We start from the raw sequence: 23,717 nt of genomic DNA, 5'->3' as shown, positions 1-23,717 counted from the left end.
ACATGGACCTTTCTTGTCAAAAACACTGTGCAGTATGGTCCACCTACATTTAGTCACATTATCAACAACTGTGCAGTTGTGTGCATACATGATGGTGGCTAGTTAATGTTTAGTTATACTAATTAATAACAATGCTTTGGCAAACTCATAACAAAATCCATCCAGTTCTTTGAAGTGATGATTATAGCATATGAATACAGTGGGGGAAAGGTCTCTAGATTTGACGACATGTAATGACAAACCAAGAAGACATTAGCTGCAGCAGCCAGTGAAATAAACACCTAAATGTGAGAAGAGTGTTTCAAAACCACAGAGAATGACTTTCAGATGGCCTTAGAAAGATTCAGGCAAATTGGGGACTCAACATGGAGAGGCTAGATGTTGCACAAACTCCTCTCAGTAAGAGTAGAAAACTTTGACTTCATCTGTGGAAATTAGCTGCAGACAGAAGGAATGACTGGTGGACATAGCCTGTTCTGCAGAGGCAATGCCACAGCAACTAGTAGGCTACATCCATTTTTATCTAGACAAGGTCATCTCAGTCAGTAAGCAGTTTTGCAGTGGCAAGACTACTGCAGTGCATCAGATCTGGTCTACAATGCTGTAGGCAGCGAACATTGTTGAAGTGTTATGGTTACTGTACAATTTTAAGGATGCGTGGTGTTAGATATTATCAGAACGTCAGTGAGTGTGAGATGGTGAAACATTCAGATACATTGACAGTCTATTGCTCATAAGGAATTTCCTATACCATTCTACATATAGCTATTATATATGGCAGACAAGATGTCACAGTCTCAACTAAAAGTAAGAATGCAGAGTATTATGCAGTAGCATATGCTCAGTTTACTCTATGATGCTTTTAAAAATATTTGCATTATAAAACAAATCAGAAATGGTGCAGAGAGGACTACTCATGCTAGTCCATAATAACAGTGGAGTATCAATTTTTTTCTTCTTGTTATCAGACAAGATGACATTCTACCAATTTTATTTTGCGGTTTATTTACTGATTAAGTGAACTGGTCAGCTGACCCTTTTCAGCCATGCTTTGGGCTCATAGACAAGCATAAAATACATCATAAGGATGCATAAAGCAAATGAACAATGAATGCATGTAAGCATAAAATATACATAGTGCAAATATAGTTATAAATCGATTATATATAGTGTAAGAAAATATTATGTACATTGTGTTGTAAACAAAGAATACCAATCAAAAGTACAGTGAAGAAGGGCTCTTGAGATCTTAGTCATTATGGAAGAGCAGTGCTCATTTATGCTTTACAATACTCAGCACAACAGTAGTAGTGTTGTACTAAAGAACATAAGGTCTGGGAATGACTCAGGAAATCATGAAGTTTCCCTTATTTCCTAGAAATAAGCCAAATGTTCTGCTGCCATGGTTCTCTCCTTCAGATGTACTAGCACACTTATTAGTACAGACATTCTGTCTGCTAAAGACTGGTATGTTTTTTCCTTGATTTATCACAATTATTCAAGGATGCCTTAAATACATTGCAAAATCATTTTATGTCAGCCTAATTTGAAACTGCATTTAGGAAAAAAACATACAAAATCCACTTCAAAGAGACAGATACATGTTGCATCTCACACAGATATAATATTTCCTTCACATAACCTAAAAATTCCCATTCTGATTTGTAACTAATTGAAACAAATTTCCTATTTAAGTAATGGGTATTTGTTACATAACCCTGACTTTGTGTCCCCTTGTTGCATTGTATGGAGCATTGATTTTAAATACTCCTAGAAGCTGTTGTTCCCAAAAGACAATATTTCAAATATCAAAATGTTATTTCAAATATCAGATGTCCTATATCAAATATTTCTTTTACATATGATGCATTTGGCAAATGCCACATTTTCTGAAAATAATCTTACTGAAGATTTTGTAACTTACCTATGTCGGTGTAATAAATAATAAAATGAGATAGCTAATTTATTAAAAAAACTGTTTTATTTTGATTGTTCCAAGTGAAATGGTTCGATTTTTTGTAAGCGGAGATAATATTTTGCACATCTTGGTAATTGAGCATTTTTACGTAAATGGGTCTTGGAGTTGAAGTTGATTGCTGTTTCCGTAGGGCTCTATGTGCTCTTTCAATAGTGTACGTGGTTGAAGGATTGCTCACATGGAGAAGGTTATTAAATACTTGTGTAATGGTTTCGGTTAGTTGGTGGGATTCGTATGTTTCAGAAAGACCCCTAATTATCAGATTGTTGCGTCTGCTTCTAGCTTCTAGGTCAACAATCTTCGCTTGAATGTCATAGATTGTTTTGTCTCTGGACTTGATTTCTTCTTTTAGATGCTTTATTTCTAATTCGTTTGAGTTAGATCTATCTTCTACAAGATCCAAGCATTCAACAATTTTATTTATTGCTGATCCGAAGGAGTTCATTTTCCCAGATAGTTCTTGAATGACTGATTGCAAGGGAAGTAGGGCGCTTTTCAGCTCGTCCATTTGTATTGCCCCTTCAGTCTTCTGTTTAATTGGATCCTTTATTTGGTATCTGTTGCCTACAAGACCTTCTCCACATTTCTAAACCAAGGAAAAATCATATTTGCAGAATACTGGGATCAGCAGGGCTTAAACCTCTCGATAGAACAGAAGCTTCAGGCTATTAATTATACACTTATGTATTCGCCCTATAAAAAACTTTGCTATACACAATTTATGATTACCAATAATCTATATCTAACTCCAGTACACTTGAATAAATTTGATCCGAATATCTCCACTGCATGTTCCTGTTGTTCGTATCCACATGCAGATATCATGCATATTCTATGGTCTTGTAGATACTCTCACAGTATTTGGTGCTCACTCAAGGTTCATTTGGAGAAAATGGGGTATCATAAATCTACACTGTCCTGGGAGATAGCGCTATTACATATCACGAGTATTTACATACCTAAATTTAAGCTCCGTGCCCTAATTATTCTCTGCCTCCTGATCAAATTCTACATTACCAAACACTGGATGGATCGCTCCAAAATATCCTGGAGGGACTTTAAGAATCTGGCCATTAAGTACATTACTTCCCAAAAACTGCTAATAATTAATTCCCGTGGCGGGCTACATACCAGAGATTATGGGACTTTATCTTTATACTCTTGTCTAATGATTAACAATTATATCCTTATAGGTACTTCAACTTACCTTTTCTACTCTTGACCTCTATACCTACTCACTTATTCCTTAACATCTATCCTGCTATATTGATCTTGGAATTGAAATTGTTTGATATGTAACTCCCTCCCTTCCTGCAGGATTATATGGATGGATTAAGGTGCATTGTAGCATGACATATGTTTATTCCACATTACTTTACCAATATGTTAATGGTGTCTTTTTGTTTTTTCTGGCACATATGTATATATGTATATAGGTTATATTTTGATTTACTTGTACCTACCTGTGTAAGATTAATCCACTAAATATTGCAATAATGTTTATTTTTTTTCTTTTGTATCTGTAAATCAATAAAACTGTGTTTTAAAAAAAAAAAAAAAAAAAAAAACTGTTTTATCTCACTAACAGGCATGCACCAGCTAACAATTATTTTGTGTCTTTGTTTGATTAACTATATGTAATGACTTAGCATTGCTGCTCAGGGTAAAATTCTATAACCAGGACAAACTCTTTCATGAAATAATCTGTAAATTTGTTTTTCTGATACTAAATAAAAAACCTGTCAAAATATCTACTTTTTGATAAACTCCAAATTCAGTTGTTTCAAAATATCATATTTCCAAGTTTGTCAAGTGTATAATCCAACAACAGCTAATCGCATACAAATGCTTTATAGTTACTAAGTGGTAAAAATCATTGTTCTAGAAAGTAAAAATAACAGATGGAAATCATCTCCTTTCACTGATATTTACTCCAACAAAATGTATAATACCCACTCAGTGTGTCCCCATTTTTCTATATCTCATGGACATTTAATAATACACACATAATTTTGTAACAATTAAAGTCTGATTTGTAATATTTTGGGTACCATAATCAACATTTCCTATTTGCTTCTTTATTTGGTCATGTAACTTCTCCTAATGAATATGTCACTTTACTTCTTCAAGTTGATAATAATGTCAGTTTTGAATCATCTATAAAAAGCATCCTGGATAATTTACTCATGCTGTGCACCCTATGGACAGTTTAGAGGTATGTACCCTACTGTCAATCTATATCTCACAAAGAACAAACCAACAACCATGCTGGAAATTCTATAACTCACCGTTTGCTGACATCTTTTTTCTTTTCATTGTGATAGTGGCATCTAGTGGTAATTTGTTTTATTCTAGTTAATAAGTTTACTTTAAAAACATTTTTGAGTGCCTGATCTCTGATCTCATATTCATGAATAGAATTTGATAACCAGGTCAGCCAAGATCAAAAACTTGTTTATGGATTCCAACTGATGTCTACTCACCCTATTCATCATTTTTTATAGCAATATGTGTTCACCTGACTCAAACCATATCATACAGCTAAACCTTTACCACACCTAAACCACGATATCACACAAATAAAATGCAAACATGACCTCCACTACACTGCTACATTACTTTTATATACATCCTGTTTACAAATGTGACCAAATTTATTTATTTTACTAATTAGTCACTTCATAGACCACCACTGCAAAGCACACTCTTGTTTAACTTCCCTCCTCTGAGTATATGTCTCCCAATAAAACCACAAAAACATATTCTTTACTGTACATTCATAATAGGCTATTGATCTATGAGAATCTTAAGTAGCCTAGCCCTGCATTCCCATGGTAATTATTAGTACTTATATTTTGCAATATGAATCTCTAAAAATGGGCCACACTGCTATATTTTTTATTTATCCTTTTCTTGACCAGGTTACTCCTGGGACAAATTTGTGGTTTCCCAGCCACTTATCAAGGCTGCACTTGAAGAGGGTCAGTGAGGTACTCTGTTTGACATGTATGGGAAGTCTAGTCCAGAGATACTTATATATGTATATATATATATATATATATATATATATATATATACACACACACACACACACACACACACACACACACACACACACACACACACACACACATATATATTTATATATCAATGGGTGTAGTACAAAAAATTGAAGTCACCTAAGGCTGAATGACAAAATGTCGGTATGAAAATGTAGAAAATGCTGCCACTGACATGCCAGCGTGGATGCACATGAAAAATTTATAACAACAACAACAACAACAAAAAGAAAACATATAAAACACCATTTTTGCAGGGGGCAAGCTCCCCTTCTCACTCACTCCTGGCTAACTATATGTACTAACTCCAATATCAGTCAAACATAGGGGTAAGTGCATATTCCATAACCTCAGGAATTGTGAGATCTAAGACACTTTTTGAACATCTGCTCAATCATATGCAGTCAATTAAACAGCTGCTGACAAACACACACTTCACCTTCTGCAAGGAACCCATATATCTATATATCTATATCTATCTATCTATCTATCTATCTATACAGATTTACCTTATTTTGTTAGAATGTCAAAGCATTGAATGTCACTTCGTTGATCCTCACAATATCAAAGCCACACTTCATCGACGCACTGGAACTATGAAGACATTCCTACAGTAAGTAACGACTTAGCCAAAAAACTAAAAATTCGAAACCGCACCATCCCTAACCCACCGAGATGGGGCGCTATGTACCCCACACCCCCCAATGTGGTAGGCTGCACCCCTCACACCCTCCCTAACTAAATATACCAACTTTAAGATAGCACTACAGTTGGTAAAAGGGCAAATTGAACAGCCCATACAAAAAGTTACTTACAGTGGGAAAGCCTTCATGAGTCGATGAAGTGTGGCTTTGATATTGTCAGCGTGGATGGAGTGACATTCGATGTTGTGGCATTTTGACAAAATAAGGTAGACCCATATATATATATATATATATATATATATATATATATATAGCATCTATATCATATTATCGTACGATGTAAATAGCGAATGCTATTTCATTGTACCGATAATATTGAAACAACAAAATATCGAACAAATGGAACAGCAAATTTTTTCCCAGGGAAAAAAATATGCTGCTCCATAAAAAAAAAAAAAAAAAACTTAAACACACATTTAACTGGTGGGCTTCGCCCCCAACACCCCCCTTACCCCCCCTACTTAAATATACCAACTCAGAGATCGCATCATAGTGGAGGAAATGGCAAAGTCCCAAAGACGGCCCACCAAATTGTTCCCTAGGAAAAAAATTGATGTTCCATTACTTCGCTATTTTGCCATTTCGACAGTATCGGATCGACTAAATAGCATTTTCTATTTAGTTCATTTGATAGCGTCATATAGACCCTATATATATATATATATATATATATATATATATATATATATATATATATATATATATATGTATATACAGAGAAAGAGAGAGATGGATAATTGTTGCTTGGTTGGCCAAGCAATATATCAAACCTAATGCGATTGAGCATAAGTGCTTGAAAACATAAACATCAAAAAAAACCCCAAAAAAAAAACAAAAAAAACAACTTGCACCCTGCTGATTATATATACCAACTTTGCGATTGTACTACAGGGGGAAAAGGCAAATTCCCCCATTTCCACTTTGCTACAATCTTGCACACATAAAACAGCTGGTATCAGCAATCAGCTGTCTTTTTTTCCCTTTGATGAAATGAAATTTTGACCAAAGGTATGTATCTTCTATATATATATATATATATATATATATATATATATATATATAAGGCATGTATCATATATATATATATATATATATATATATATATATATAGCTACTTCACAAGCTTGAAGTTTCAAAACTTTGAACTGCAAATGGTCAAGACCATAAGATCAAAGTTTTGAAACTTTGAAATTGTAATAAAAAAAAATAAATTTTTTTTTTGCTTTTTTGCAGGGGTGCATGTTCCCCTATACCCCCCACACTTCCTTCTAAATAAATATACAGACTCCGAGATCACACTACAGTGAGGAAAATGGTAAATTTCCTGTTCTGTGCTGTATGTCGATCACCAATCAAAAGGTTCATAGAGTTAAAAGTTTGTGCTTGCGAAGGAAATCCAGATATATTTTTTTTGTTGTGTCTTTCGGCTTTTCCCGATTAGGAGTCACCACAGCAGAATTCCAGTCCACTAATGATTGGCAGTAGATTTTTACATGCCGAGTTGCCAGCTCTGATGCACAACCTTCAACGAAGGTACGCCCATTCACGCATGTCTCCACACAGAAGACACTTTAGCTGAGAATCGAACAGAACAACGTCTTTCTGTGAGGCGACAATGCTACCGCAGCACCACCACTGCAGTTTAATAAAAAAAAAAAAATATATATATATATATATATATATATATATATATATATAGTATTGCTTAAAAATTATCTAAACAGCATAAGATCAACTGTAAAAGGTTTTATATTGACAGAAAAACATTTAAACTCAAAAACATGTAAATAGTAAATATTGATAATTTCAAGTAATCCTATGTGTGTGTATATATATATATATATATATATATATATATATATATATATATATATATATACATATATATATATATATATATATATATATATATATATATATATATATATATATGGACTCATGTAGCCTGGCTTTGAAAATGGATAATGTTTAGCACTATGTACTTGAGACGGATCTACTTTGTATGATTGAAATTTCATTTGACTGAATCTCATTTGACCGAGACCATAATACTGAAATTTCAAAATACTGAAAACTCATTTGACTGAAATTCATAATACTGAAACATTACAATGCTAGATATCAACATAATAAATTGTAAACCATAGACATGCACACTTACAAAACCAATGAATAACTCATTCCAGAACTTAAAAACTACTTACGTACCCTCTTAACAGAAACCAGACAATATAAAACCAAACTAGATGGAGGCTACATCCCCCACGTCCCCCAATGTGGGGGGCTGTGCCCCCCTCCCAACTATATGTACTAACTCCAGGATCGCACTACAATGGGGAAAAGGGCATATAACTTTTACTTACCTTACAGTAGTCTACATGCTGCCACTACTATGTTGAAATTTAGCATTGTAATGTTTCAGTATTATGAGTTTCAGTCAAATGAGTTTTCAGTATTTTGAAATTTTAGTATTATTGCCTTGGTCAAATGAGATTCAGTCAAATGAAATTTCGGGTCTATATTATGTTATCGCAAGTTCAGCTTGTCGAAAACATATTCATCGGTACCACAATATCGTTCTAACTAAAGAATGAAAGTACAGTTTGTCAAGAAAGAAAACCTTTATCGTAAAAGAATAGTTGGCCCACAGGGAATCCATGACGTACGACATCTACCCGACGTGTAAACTCAGTAAGTGTGTTAAGAATAAAATATAGCAATAGTATGCTGCATTTATGTATATGGCATGGCAACTGAGCATAGGACGTATGTACAGCCCATAGCAGCTGAAACAGTGTTTAATGCAAACGCAAAGGACTTTCGGTGCCCAGAAGTAACCATGGCTAAATGTATAAAAAGCATAACAGCAGAATGTACTGTGTGCGTTGTACTGCATAAGTAATGCAGTGATGGCTGACACCTCGCAGTCCTGTACTGGAACATTAGATAACTGTTACAACACAGTTATGTCACAGAAAAAACATAAAATGCTAGTGATAGATGATTATCTGTATAATTTAGAAAGGAACATTAAAACTAGGAATTACTGATGCTGTAGGTTTAAGCAGGGCAGTAAATGTAAAGGTAGAGCTATTACAGTGACTGAAGGAGACAGTGAAGTCTTAGTTAAGTCGGTGTCATACCAGCATGCTCCGGATCCAAAAGATGTGGAGAGGTACGCAGCCTGCCATAGCTTAAAAGAAGCAGCCTGATGTTGCAGGGATACCCCAGCGTTAGCTGTAGATGATATAGTAGGGAGTACATCCTATGAAAGTACTGTACATCTACTGTCTCAAAGGTCAATGCTACAGCAAGTGAATAGGGTGAGGCATAGAAAGTTGGTATCGTACACTCCTGTGTCCAGTTCATTAAGTGCTATAGATACTACACAATGCTTATTAAAGCATGGTGCCTTTATTCAAACACGAATGGTAGACCTGCATACTAACACACATGTGATAGTCTTCAGCACTACTGATAATTTAAAAGATCTCTGTAGCAATGTCATTTGGTTTATGGATGGTATCTTTTTAACTAAAGCACGACTCTGTAGACAGCTGTATACTGTACATGGCTTCATAACATTTGGTGAGAATAAGAAATGTGTTCCCCTCTTCTACTGCTTGATGATGAAGAAGTCTTTTAAATCGTACAACTATATGTGGGAGTGTGTGTTTAGCTTGTTATCAACCTGTAACTTGCAACCATCTGTACAGTATATATTAACAGATTTTGAGATGGCTGCTATCAAAAGCGTGAATCATAACTTCAGTACTGTGATTAATAAGGGATGTTTATTCCATTTCGGCTAGGCTATTTGGCATAAAGTACAGAGTCTTGGTCTAGCTACCTTGTATTGGAAGTGTGTTAGGTTTCAATTATCAGTGAAGAAGCTCATCGCATTGGCATTCCTAGATGAAAGCGAGGTACTTGCACAGTTTCAACATCTGTGCCAGGGTTATCCGGCTGATGGGAAAGAGTTGTTAACCTACTTTTCTGAGATATATGTATTAGGACATCCGAGGAAGGCGCATACTAGAGCAAAATCCTGTGCATGGTTTCCCATTCCATTCTGGAATGTTAGTACCTTAAATGAGTTGTCATAACCTAGGACACAAAACCACGTGGAAGGCTGGCACAGATGTCTATGATGTTTATTAGGCAGACGTATCTGTGATATCCCAGCCGTCCTTGATGTTTTGGTCTGTGAACAGAATAGGGTGAATGAAGTGAGGTTGCAAGTCAGGCAGGGTCTGTTTCTTCACCACGGAAGAGGAAAGCAATGGAAAGAGAGCACAGGCTGCAAGCAGTCTTGTGTAAACGGTCAGACTATGCCCCGATGACTTTTTGACTGCTATTGCAATGCTGCTGAAAGTGTAGTTAAGCTGCTGTGAGTGTACTTAAGCTGCAGTGTTCCATACATGCACCACACACATCTGCACATATGTTTTATTTCAGTGATTGTGTTTCACACTATACTGTATTTCTGGTAACACGGTTTACATCTGCACTTTATAGATTTACTGGTTGCACAAGCTGTTGTACGACGGTGTTGCTACATCTCAGTATACAGTGCTATTTCTGTTTAAGTTGCACTCGCAAATGTCTTCACATTATAGGATAGGGTTTCAATTTGGTCATTCATTCCACCTCGCACATGTTTTCCCATTATAGAGTAGGGTTTCCATTACCGTATGTACAGCTTGCAAAGTGGCCGACCATCGCATTGCGATATTGCTCATTTCGACATTCTGAGCTTTCGCTATTTACTCGGAGCGATATTGTGGTGCCGATGATTACATTTTCAACAAGCAGAGCTTGCAATAATGTAATATAGACCCAAAATTTTAATCATATGAAATAGACCCCTTGAGACATATTCCCAGGGCTTATAAGAGTAGACCAGAGTTTTTTCCTGATATTTTTTCATTTGATGGAGAAGTAGGGGACATAGACGTAGTGCTTTGTATTTGTGCTGGTCAGCTAATTACTAGAGAGGTGGTTTACATTTTTGTATTTGTTTTTTAATCATGTTGGTAGGACATGATGTGAAATATTGCCTTTGTCAAGTTTTGTAATGTTTGCTCTGTTGAGTTTATTAAGGGAGTTAGCCATAATTAATATACTGCAAATTAAATCAGTATGCTGTATTACAGACTGTTTCATCTGTTTTTTTTTTAAATTTATTTAAACAAGCAGTAAAAGTTTATTGATTGCTGATCAAAGATATGATATTTACTATAGTATTCTTATAGGTTAGGTTCATAGGTTCATAGGTTCGTAGGTAGGTACTAGGCTATTGGCCCTAGGGCCTATACAAGCCCAGCCAAAAAGGTACCCTGGCTTTTGCTACCCAAGAAAATTATTTTCTTGTGCCACTGCCGAGCAGAGCCACAGAAGTGATCCCCGGGGTGAATTTCCTATTTCCTATCCAATCATCAAGATTTTTCTTGAAGAGTGCTAATGAGGAGCTTTGCTTGATATAGATAGGTAGTTTATTCCAGAGTATTAGTGCAGGATTAGTGCAGTATTTTTTGCCCTGTTGAATGGTATTTTAGTTTGCTTTAACAACTGGAACATCCGCAGAGGTTCCTCACTAAAAGAATACAGGGCATAAGTAATATGTCCTATGCTGACCACCTCAAGGCCCTATTCCTGTATTCTGTCTCCTACAGGCTTTTGAGGTGAGATCTATCCCTGGCATACAGGACATTGTCAGACCCCACTCTGATGGACCTCCTGCATATCCACAGAACAAACAGTACCAGAATTACCCATTCTAAAGAATTAAACCTTGCCTGTTATATAAATAGGACCTGCTGGAGAGATAGGTATGTATCTCAAAGACTACCCCATCTATGGAACATGCTCCCCATTCATGTGAAGCAGAGTTTCTCCCTAACCCATTTCAAGTGCAACTTGGACAATTAGATGAGAAACCAGAAATTCATCCCCGGTTTAGCACCTATGTCTCTAATGCAAACAAGTAACCTGTAAATGGTGGGTCTATATGACGCTATCGAATGGACTAAATAGCGAATGCTATTTAGTCAATCTGATACTGTCGAAATGCAAAATAGCGAAGCCACAGAACATCAAATTTTTTCCCAGGGAAAAAATTTGGTGGGCCGTCTTCAGGACTTTGCCATTTCCTCTACTATGGAGCGATCTCGAAGTTGGTATATTTAAGTGGGGTGGGGGCCCCCACTTAAATTTGTGTTTAAGTTTATTTATTTATTTTTTTATGGAGCAGCAAATTTTTTCCGTAGGAAAAAATTTGCTGTTCCGTTTGTTCGATATTTTGTTGTTTCGATATTATCGGAAAGATGAAATAACGATCGCTATTTACATCGTACGATAATATGATATAGACGCATAAATGTTTCATCTCCCAGCCTCATGCTTATACTTATCAAGGGTGGCAGAACTTGTTAGAGATTCGGGATGCATGGCTAGGCTTAAAAAGGCCATTGTGGTTGTTAGCCTAGTAAACACCTATGAACCTATGATGTTGCTGTAGATTGCTTGTGCAGAAGTTTGTGTGTGTGTGTGTGTGTGTGTGTGTGTGTGTGTGTGTGTGTGTGTGTGTGTGTGTGTGTGTGTGTGTGTGTGTGTCTGAGTGTGTGTGTGCCTGTGTGCATTTTTGTGTATGAGTGTGCGTGCATGTGTGTGCATGTCTGAGTGTGTGCATGTGTGTGTGTGTGTGTGTGTGTGTGTGTGTGTGTGTGTGTGTGTGTGTGTGTGTGTGTGTGTGTGTGTGTGTGTGTGTGTGTGCCTGAGTGTGCGTACATGCGTGTGCACATCTGAGTGTATGCATGTGTATATTTGTGAGTGTGTGTGTGTGTGTGTGTGTGTGTGTGTGTGTGTGTGTGTGTGTGTGTGAATGTGTGTTCTAAATGTCATTTTTCCTAATCCTTATCTCTATTATGCATTAGCTGTTTTATTTCTGGTTCTAACCACGGAGATGGCTTTGATTTGACTTTTCTCTTACATAGAAGGGTAAGGCATTCTAATAAGCTGAGATGGTGTGTTCATCTAGAATATATATTTTTTATTGTTCTGTTTTATTATGTTTAAGGCTAGATATGAAGGTTTCCTAATGATTTTTTTTCAAATAAATAGTATCCACACCATCATGTCTTTTACTGCTATGGTCATTATAGATTATATCATAGCTAGAATGCAGTCGTTCTTTGTTTTTATGTGTATTTTAATTCATGTTTCAGTTATTTTGAGTACTTCTGAGGTGAGGAGAGATACCCAGCTGTGCAGATCAGTTATTTTGTATTGATTAGTATGGACATTTGTATAACATGGTTTTATTCCTGTTGGGTTGAACCAGAAAGGAATATGAATATTAAATTAACACACATCATTTGTGACGACCATTGCCACTGACATCCCTCTAATATAATCTAGTCTCCTACACTATTAACTCAAAACTTCTAGATACACTCTAGACTTTAAAAACATCCCACATAAAAAAATATGTATATATATCACCAGTATAAAAATACTGTAAATACTTTTAGGCTACATGAGAATGAAGACATAAAGTACTTTAGCCATGGCAGCTATTTTCGCTCTAATATTTAGCTGAAGTAGTTAAGGATTTTCTAGCAAATGCTTGAGTTACCACATTATTGTCATACGTACTGCTCTTCTCCAACCAATATTTATTTATTTTTATTTTACATTTGTTAACTGGGATAGTCCAGCTTGATACATGTCCATTTTCAGTGGAGGTCCGGGAAGAAAAGCTCCAAAGAGACAGTTTTACAGAACATACAGACAAACTTGGGTACATATTTCATCTAGATTCATTAGGGTATCTAGTTATTGACACTTATAGGTATAAACTACAGAGAGATACAGTTTACAATAGTCAATAAACAGTTTTACATTGTTCATACTAACACTGTTACATGTATGTCATCATACCTCTGATGTGGTATACATTTATATGCAGGTAACAGATAGGACTCTAGTTTAGGACAATAGTTACAACAGTATTGGAGTGGATCAGGTATTAGTCTGGAGTTGAACAGGGACATAGCCATTTGTTGCTGAGGTAGTTGAAGATAGCTTTTTTAAATGTAGGTAGGGAGATTTACAGGGATATGGATGTAGGCAGGGAGTTCCAGATTTTGGCCACATAAGAAGAGTAAAGGGAGTCACCTGCATGGTTGTTGGATCTAGTAACAGCTAACTGTAATTTGTCAGTTGAGCAGAGTTGCTTAGGACAGGAATACTGTTGGACAATGTTAGCCAGTGAAGGTGATATCTTTTGTTGATAGAGTAGCTTGTGAGTAGTAACCAGCTGACTATAAATAAGTAAGTTAGCTAGTTCAAGCCAGCCCAATTGCTTTAGGTTTAGGTAGTGATGTGTTCTGTAGGAGCTGTTATTGGCAAATTTAGCTATCTGATTATAGCAGGTTATCATTTTATTGATTTCTGTTTTGGATAAGTTAATCAAGATGGTTGAGCCATACAGTAGTGTTTTGAGAAGGTGTGTACGTGCAATTGTAGTTCTAGCATTATGGGTCAGGAATGCTTTATGTTCGTAGAGGCTACCTAGCTTTTTGTTAGTATTTTTAATGGCCAGATTAATGTGTGCATCAAATCTGAGCTTGTTGTCAATAGTAATACCCAGTAGTTTTGTCTGGGCTTCAGGTGATATGGGGGTACAGTTATTTGAGTGGATAGTAAAGGTGCAGGTGGGGGCAATTATAGTTGAGGGATGAAATAGCAGGAGCTTGTTTTTTTTGGGGTTGAGTATCAAGCCATTCTCAGTGAGCCATGTTTCCACTGAGTGAAAGTTATCCTGGGTCTTTTTGTGGAGGTCTGGTAAAGTAGGGGCGCTACATATTATAGTTGAATCATCTGCATATTATATATGGCTTGAACTTTTTTGCAACTGAGTGGAGATTATTTGTAAAAATTGAGAACAGCAAAGGGCCTAGTATAGATCCCTGAGGTACTCCAAGTGTTACAGGTAAGAGTGGAGACAAGTTATTATTCCATAGTACTGCCTGTTGTCTATTGTTGAGGTAGTTTTTAAACCAGGAGACTGATAAGTTATCTAAGCCTAGGTTTACAAGATGGGAGATTGGTTTTTCATGGTTAACCATATCAAATGCCTTTGCTAGATCTAGGAAGAGGGCTGAAGAAAGCTTACCATTATTCCTGTTGTGATTAATGGTATCTATGAATGCTAGCAGGGTGGTGGTTGTGCTATGTCCTGGCCGAAACCCATGCTGTGTATGAAATATGAGCTCTTGATCAATAAGATGTGTCATTAATTGATGGTGAATACATTTTTCTAATATTTTAGCAAGTGGGGATAATATTGCTATTGGTCTGTAGTTAGATATGTCATAAGAATTTCTCCCTTTGTGTAGGGGTATAATATAGGCAGTTTTCCAGATCAAGGGTACTAAACCTTCTGAGATGGATCGGTTTATTAGGATTGAGACTGGTTTAGCTATTTCATTTGCTGCTAGTTTTAAGAATTCATTGGGGAGGGAATCTGCTCCTAGTGTTGTTGGTTTTAGTTGGGATAGTAGTTTTCTTATTTAGGAGGTTGAGGTGGGTTGTAGCTTAAATGTGGGGCTGTTGTAAAGTTTGGGGGTGGCACTTGTAGTATTTGTATAGGTTTGGTTTTGGGCAAGGGCAAGTACAGTCTCAGTAAAGAATGAGTTAAATGATTCACCTATGTTTTCTTTTGTTAAGCCTGTTGTTGGGGGTGGGATAGTGGTTTTTCCAGGGTGTAGTAACCTGTTTAAGCCTGCCCAGAATTTTTTTGGATTGTTCGAGTGTTGGGTTTGATGGGTTATAAAGTAATTTCTTTTATCTTGCATTACTAGTTTCTTAGTTAGATTGAGTTAGATCTGTTGGTATGCTTGCTGTGTTCCTGGGTTTTTGTTGGACCTCTAGGCTGTCCAGGCTCTACTCTATTCTTTTATTTTTTGCCTTGTTTCCCCTGTTAACCATGGAACTGTTTTGGATTTAACTCTGGTAGTTCTTGCAGGGGCATGCCTATTTAGTATCTCTAGGAAGGTAGAGTTAAAGTGTTTGATAGCTTCATCTAGAGGTAGATAATACAGTTTCAACCAGTTGTAGGGCTTTAGATCTTGTAAGAAGTTTGGTAAGTTGAAGTGTTTTTTTTGTTTCTTATTGTTTGGAGTATGTGGGTTTGGGGGTGGTGGGAGTTATATTTGAGTAGGAAGGCAGTTTGATGGTCACTTAGTGAGTCAGGAAGGGTACCTGCTAAATATGAGCAAGGTATTTTGTTTAGTAAAATCCAGTCTAAAAGTGTTTCTCTTTTACTATTTTTGTCGACTCTAGTGGGTTCTTTGATTAGTTGAGAGAAGGTAAGTAGGGTGATATGATTAGTGGGAGCCTGGGAAGAGCATGTGAACCAGTCAATATTAAAGTCCACTAATAGAATAGTTTCTTATGGCAAGGTTTGTGATAGCCATTGTAGTACATTTTCCATGATGGGGATATTATTGCCTGGGGGGATATAACCTGTTACTAAGTTGATAGTTTTGTTGTTACCTATTTTGAGCTTAGTTAAGAGTATTTCTGCCTTGTCCAAGGGGGGTAAAGTCAACTCAGTTTTAGCTATGGATAGTGTATTTTTATAAAGTAGAGCAATGCCTCCATCTTTCTTCTTTAGTCTATCTTGCCGAAGGATATTGTATCCAGGTGGTAGGATCTCTGTATCCTTGGTAATTGGTTTTAGCCATGTTTCTGTTAAACTGATTATATCTCGGAGATATTGTGAGATTAAAGTATGAAGCTCATGTATCTTTTTATTGATGCTCCTGATATTTAGATTTGGGAGGAGTAGACTATTTGCTGGTCTGGTATTGATTTGGGTTAGTTTGGGAGGTTGTGTATTAGTAAGAGGATTTGTATCATAAGGACCTGGGTTAGGGTGGATATCTCCAACATTTAATAGTTCACGTTGTTTTTTTTTTTTTTTTTTGTAGTATTTTCACTATCTTTTGTAGTATTATTATGTATTTATGGGTAATAACAGATTTGGGATAGGTGTTGATAGGTTTAAGAAGGGTATAAGTAGTGGCAGTGGTGTTGAATAGGGTGTGGCTTATCATTAGGGAGTATGTAGAAGGGATGGGAGAGATAATGGATGTGGATTTATGGGTGAGGGAAGAATTGTTTTGTATTTAGTAGTTATAACAAGTGATGTGGTAGGTAAATGCTAGGAGGAGTAGTAGAGTCATTTGCTGGGGAAGATATTCATAGTAATTTGCCTTGGTGAATTGACAGGAATGAATTGGAGTGATGTAATTAAATATATGAGGGTAGTAAGGGTGTGATTGGTAACAGGAAATGCAGAGGGTGGGAAGGATGTTGATTGGATGTAAGTTACTTGTGGGAGGGACTGGACAGGTATAAGTGTAGTTGATGTGGGGGTGGGTGGAATTTGGGGGTAGGGTAGGGGAGCGGAGTGAGCCCGCAATAACTATTACTATTTGTTCACTCTTCGGACTGACTATAAACTCACTATTATATATTGCCTCCCTTTATCAAAAGTCCATTGGAAGTTTATTGGCAAAATCTCGTATTAATGTAGTGGCCATTTCTTGGAAGTATTTAGCAAGACTCACAATAGTGATATTTACTGCAAACAGCACACACAGGTATTACTAAGCAGCTCTTTTCAAAATACATAGGAAGAAATCCAGAACTATGGACATGTGAAATACATCTGTATTAGCCTTGTAGGAAATGTGATGGACTCCAAATATAGTACTTAAATGCATCAAGCCTATGCTTCAGTACATCTGAACTCCAAGCATGGTTTACCACATTAAAGCCATAAAGCCTTACATTAAAAAAGGTGAGCTTCAGTTTCCTGTCTACCTGATCTGCAGCGAGGTCTGTGATAGTAAAAAAGTAGGTCCAGAGTTGTACAATGGTGAACAATCATTCATGTACCATTCGTAATCCACTATCTGGGATAAAGAATAGGGAAGTTATTGTTATTTCTGTTTTCCCAAGGTGATCAAGGAGGCTCAGAATAGGCTGAATCATCTTTAAATGCAGAAATGTAGCTGGAATACAGATTGCGAGACTCGTGATTTGACAATAAGCCAACGGAGTCATGCTGGAAGACTTTTGTATCCTTTGGAATAAGGGCATTAACTGTGAAGGAATAAGTGCATCTCAGCTGGCCACAATCTGTTCACCAACACTCACTGACTTGATTGGATAAAAGAAGTGGAGCAGTAAATATACTAGACTTCCTATTACCAAAAGGCTCTGAACAATTTTCAGTCTGCAGAAACACCGAAGTACCTCTTCTTTGGTCTAGTCTTGCTATAGCCAGAAAAGTAATTGCTAAAAATTGGAAAAGTAAAGGTACCTCCTAAAGAGTAGACTGTATTAGTATGCCAAAAATTGTAGTAGTAAATTGCATTCTATGAAGATGAGAACTTCTGATATTACATATTCATATAAATCTTGGCTTAAACTTAAAGATTTGCTTGAAAAATATTAATTGTTGTTGATATGTATAACTTTGATGTATTGATCAGCTGTGGACCTATGTAAATAGTTATTTGTTTGTTTTATAATTGATTTGCTTATTTATTGTTTTAAAACCTAACAAAAAAAAAAAAAAAAATAATTTTCTGCAAGACTTTTTTTGTCTAGTTTTACATAGTAGAAAAATTATGTCTCCATTCCTAAGCAAAGATTCACAAAGAGCATCACACAGTTTACATATTGTTCTGTCCATGCAATTTAGAAGAACCTATCACTAACACGCCATTAGGAATCATCTCCATGTATGCATGCTGCAGAGATATCTTGGTGAAAGTAAAAACACTTGCACAGATCAGTTCTGCAGTAAGAATTCTAATGAACACAAGAGATAGTGTTTGGATGATTTTCAAACATATGGAAGGAAAAATTGCCAAAAATATGTAAAGTTCACTATAAAACAAATGTCAACAACAAATCAGACTAAACAGGCAAGTAATATTTTTATTATTTATCTCAGCAGTAAAGAAATCTGACCAAGCCTGCACAGTTCTGAATAGGTATAAATTGGGCAAAGAAGAGGACAATTCTAGCTATCTATTTTCACTTCCAATTCCACAAAGCACAGCCAGGAGCATTCCAAAACATGTTTCAACCATCACTGAAAAAAGCAGACTTGCCTTCACATGTGACTCTGACAGCCCACCAAGTTGCATTACATTTGGTGTGGTATAGTGGTGGCTACTGTGTGAGAAAAGATATCCTTAAATATGAAGGAGTAGCTGAAGTTTTACCCTATGCTGAATCCTGCAGGAAAAACAGGATTGTTACCCTGTGCTGAACCCTGAAGGAGGACCAGGAGTGTTACACTGTGCTGTACCCTGCAGGCGGAACAGGATTGTTACCCTGTGCTGAGTCCCACAGGAGGAACAGTATTGTTACCCTGTGCTGAATCCTGAAGGAGGAACAGTATTGTTACCGTGTGCTGAATCCTGCAGGAGGAACAGTATTGTTACACTGTGTTGAATCCCGCAGGAGGAACAATATTGTTACCCTGTGCTGAATCCTGGAGGAAGAACAGGATTTTTACCCTGTGCTGAATCCTGAAGGAGGAACAGGAGTGTTACACTGGGCTGAATCCCACAGGAGGAACAGTATTGTTACCCTATGCTGAATCCTGGAGGAGGAACAGGAGTTTTACTCTGTGCTGAATCCTACTGGAGAAACATGATTCTTACCCTGTGCTGAACCCTAAAGGAGGAACAGCATTGTTACCATGTGCTGAATCCTGCAGGAGGAACAGGATTGTTACCCTGTTCTAAATCCTGCAGGAGGAACAGGAGTTTTACCCTGTGCTGAATCCTGCAGGAGGAACAGGAGTGCTACCCTGTGCTGACTCCTGCTGGAGGAACAGGGTTGTAACCCTATGATGAATCCTGCAGGATTAACAGGAGTGTTACCCTGTACTCAAGGCCGGCCTTAGGCATAGGCGAACTAGGTGACCACCTAGGGCGCCATACAGGCTGGCCTTGTAAAGGGCGCCTTATGTATTTATTTATTTATTTTAATTAATATAAAGTTTGTGCTCTTCTTGGCACAGGAACCAGAGGGCGGAGGGTGGGGGAGGGGAGGGGAAGCAAGCACCCTCCCACTTACAGCTGAGGGTTGGCCATGAGGCTAAAAAAAAAAAAAAAAGCTTTAGTTTGTGGTGCGAGAGTCTTCTCCTTTAAGGAGAAACTTGTGTGCGTCACAACGCCAACATCATCTAAATGCATTCTGTAGTTCCGCGTGGAATTCAAGCCAGCAGTTCAAGAGACGTGCATGTGGATATGTGTGTTACTCCCTTCTGCAAACTGTGTACTGGTACGTAACGGGGGCTCTAGTATGCTAAGCTTCGGCACGGCATTGGCATGCTTACGTTAGACTTTTGCTACTGGATTGACGTAGAAAACAGTCCCACACTATCGGGAAAAGATTTCTTGTAGCATGTTATTATGTTAGCGTTGAGTTAAAAAATCATTATTTTGTGCAGTGATAATTTTTGTATTTGCAGCTGGTGTAACTTCCTTCCTTTGGTGAGTGAAGTTTGCTGTTTTTCTAGGACTGAAATGTACCATTTAATATATATAAATTTTTTTAACCGGCTAGATGATTGATCCATTGGACTTTTTTGTGTAGCTTCAGCTCAGGGGTGCAGTGAAACAGAATACCCCCTCCTCTCTCTGTCTCTCTCTCTCTCTAATTTATTTACAAAGGGGGTGCACAGCTATGTACAATCAAGTACTAGTTATGCAACTGCACTCTGTATTCACAGTAGTGATAGAAAATAGAGGATAAATAAAAAGGGACAATGAGTGTAGTAGCAGTGACAGGGAAAATGAAAGGATCTACACCAGTATGATTACTTACCTTTATGCAGTAAGACATTCTTAACTGGGTAGGTGGACTAGACCTTCAATCCCTTTTAGCCATGACACCAAAAGTTGTAGACAAGTTTACATCATATACTGTGGAGAAAAGCAATAAAAATATGAATTCCAAAGTTAGTACATCAGATTGTAACCCTAGCAAGCATGTCAATGTGGATATTTCACAATCTGCAAGAGTCTTATCATTATAGAGAACATTCACTTTTATTATTAACAAAGGTCTAGAGAATAGTATTTAGCAGTGATTGCCTGTGGTTGTAAAGAGAAATTGCCTGCAGCAAGATAAAAGTGACTACACGTATTCAAAGTGAGTTATACTGCTCAGGCAGAGAGCTTCCTGGAGATGGATGATGTGAGGATTTTGTCCATTCAGGTTGTGTCTGTGATCTGACAGGCTAATGTAGTTGTTGAAATGGATAATTTTTTAGAAGTCTCTCTTTCTCCTGTGGCAAAACAAAAGGGTAGGTGAAGTGTTTTGTTGCTGCTGTCGTAAGGAGTACTAGGATAGTTTGAATTAGCATTTACTTGTAAAAGAAAGGCGGATGCCATTGTTATGTATTCGTAAATGTGACAGAGAAAGTATTGCAGTGTAGGGGGAATTTTGCCAATCAGTAATGTCATCTAAAAGCTCATTTAATTGTCTCCTAGTCAATTTTTCTTAATCTCTTAAAGATGCAGTCACATTCTACACATTTATTATTGTGATGTTGCAATTATTATACCCCACCTAGGAACTTCCACCAGGGAATTGTTATGACTAGGCTTGTACAGGCCCTAGGGCTGATAGCCTAGTACCAACCTATGAACCTAAGTGTGCGTGTGTGTGTGTGTGTGTGTGTGTGTGTGTGTGTGTGTGTGTGTGCGCGTGTGTGCGTGTGTGTGTGTGTCTATGTGTAATTTAAACTGTTTATTTCTGTATACGAGAGAATGTGTGTGGGTATGTATGTGTATGGAATTTAAATTTGCTGTTCTGTTTGCATGAGATATAAAGTGTGTGTGTGTGTGTGTGTGTGTGTGTGTGTGTGTGTGTGTGTGTGTGTGTGTGTGTGTGTGTGTGTTACTGTGTGAGAATAGGTGTGTGTGTATGGAATTTAAAGTAGCCGTTCGTTCCTTTGAAAGAGAAAGCCTTTGTTGCTGTACAAATCTCTTTAATGTAGAAGTATTCAGATGAACTTTACTTTTGCAGAGATTGTGCTTATCGATTAATACTGGTGGATTGTAATGACAGACGTTTGAGTGGCCTTTTATGGCTAAAATGTTCTGAAATGGGCAGTTTTGTCATTATTGGGTCATGCATTTTGTTTCATTGCTTGCTGGAAAAATGTTCAAATTTACAAATTTAAAACATACTAAAAACTGGTGCTGTATTGTACAAGGAATATAATTTATTACAATCAGGAAGGTGAATCAAAGAACACATACAGGTATGCATGGCCATAAAAATGTGTTCAAGGAGCCTGTAGTTTGAAAATAGCCCAAAGGTTAACTTAATTCTCCACTTTTAAGATGCATTTTATTTGAATGTAGGTTTTAATGCTGTTTCAATGGCGAGGAAGTTTACTGCTCATGCTAAGCCTGTTTTCAATGTGCAACTGTTTTATCAAATGGCACACTGTTGTAGAATTTGAAAGCAGTGTTAGTAGCATAATTGCCTTTGGTGCAGAAGGCTGTGGATTCTACTTCCATGCCATATAGATGAAGTGCTGATATCGCAGTACCCATATGATTGCAGATTATTTGGTGTATTGTAAGGAGGAATAGGGGTTCTACACTCCTTTTGTATGATATGCCTAGTAACTATGAACTTGTAGGTTTCAGTCATTTCTATTTCAATATTACCAGTTTACCAAATTTTTAATGTAATATAGATGATTAATTCAAAGGCAACAGGCACTGAATTTGTAGATGAAACATTGAGGTGTAAAGTTGTTTGCCAGTAGCATCCTCTTCATTAGTTACAGATTTCTTTTAATGTGGAATTATTACGATTTTACTTCTGCAGAGATTATGTATCGAGTGATATTGGCTGATTGTAATGATAGAAGTCTGGGTTGCCTTTTATGGTTGAAATTTTCTGAAATCGGTAGTTTTGTCATTGGTTTATACTTTGTTTCATTGCTTATTAAAATAATGTTTAAAACTACAAATTTAAAACACATTCTAACAAGTGGTGCTGTATTATACAAGGAATAGGTTCATAGGTTCATACTAGGCTATCATAGGTTCATACTAGGCTATCTGCCCTAGGGCATCCAAAAGCCCAGCTAGAGTGTGTTTGGCTTTCACCACCCATTTTAAATTAATTTTGCTATGCCCTTTTTCGAGGTTAGTATACTGTGTCTCTGTCTAACAGTGAGACAGAAGTGATACCCAGGGTAAACCTACAATCTCCCATCCACTCATCAAGATTCCTCTTGAAGACAGTTAATGAGGGACTCTGCCTAACCTGGACTGGGATTTTATTCCAGAGTGAAGGGAGCCTCTGGGTTATGAATCTGTCCCTCCAGCATGTCTTATTTATTTCAGTGCTGAGGTTCAAGTCTCTCGAGCACGTAGCTCGATGGGATTTGGATTTTCTGAGGTGCAGCATGTCCATTAATTCTGGGTTGGACATGGCTTTATACGTCAGGCACAGATCGCCTCTGAGCAGGCAGTATGCCACTGAGTAGAGCTGGAGTTTCTTTAACCGGGCAGCATATGGCATCTGTTTGAGCCCTTTGATCCCCTTGGTGAGGTACTTTTGGGGTCTTTCCAGTTGCTGCAGGTGTCTGGTAAGGTACATCCCAAGAGGGGCACTGTACTCAATTATGGGTCTGATGAGGGATGAGTAAAGAGGCACGATGACATCCCCTGATCTAGATGTGAATCCCTTCATGATTAGGTGGGTGATATAAAATGTTTTTCTAACCACTTTGGCCACGTGGTTGTCAAATGAGAGATTGCTATCAACTTGGGTCCCCAGGTCCCTAATTACCTCTTCTGTACTTAATGGATTACCACCTATGTGGTAATTTGTGGGCACTTTGCTTTT

This window comes from Protopterus annectens, chromosome 11.part0, assembly GCF_019279795.1.
Source record: "Protopterus annectens isolate FY-2018-M chromosome 11.part0, PAN1.0, whole genome shotgun sequence".
In the NCBI taxonomy this organism is placed as follows: domain Eukaryota; kingdom Metazoa; phylum Chordata; order Ceratodontiformes; family Protopteridae; genus Protopterus; species Protopterus annectens.
This window is presented reverse-complemented; position numbering follows the sequence as displayed.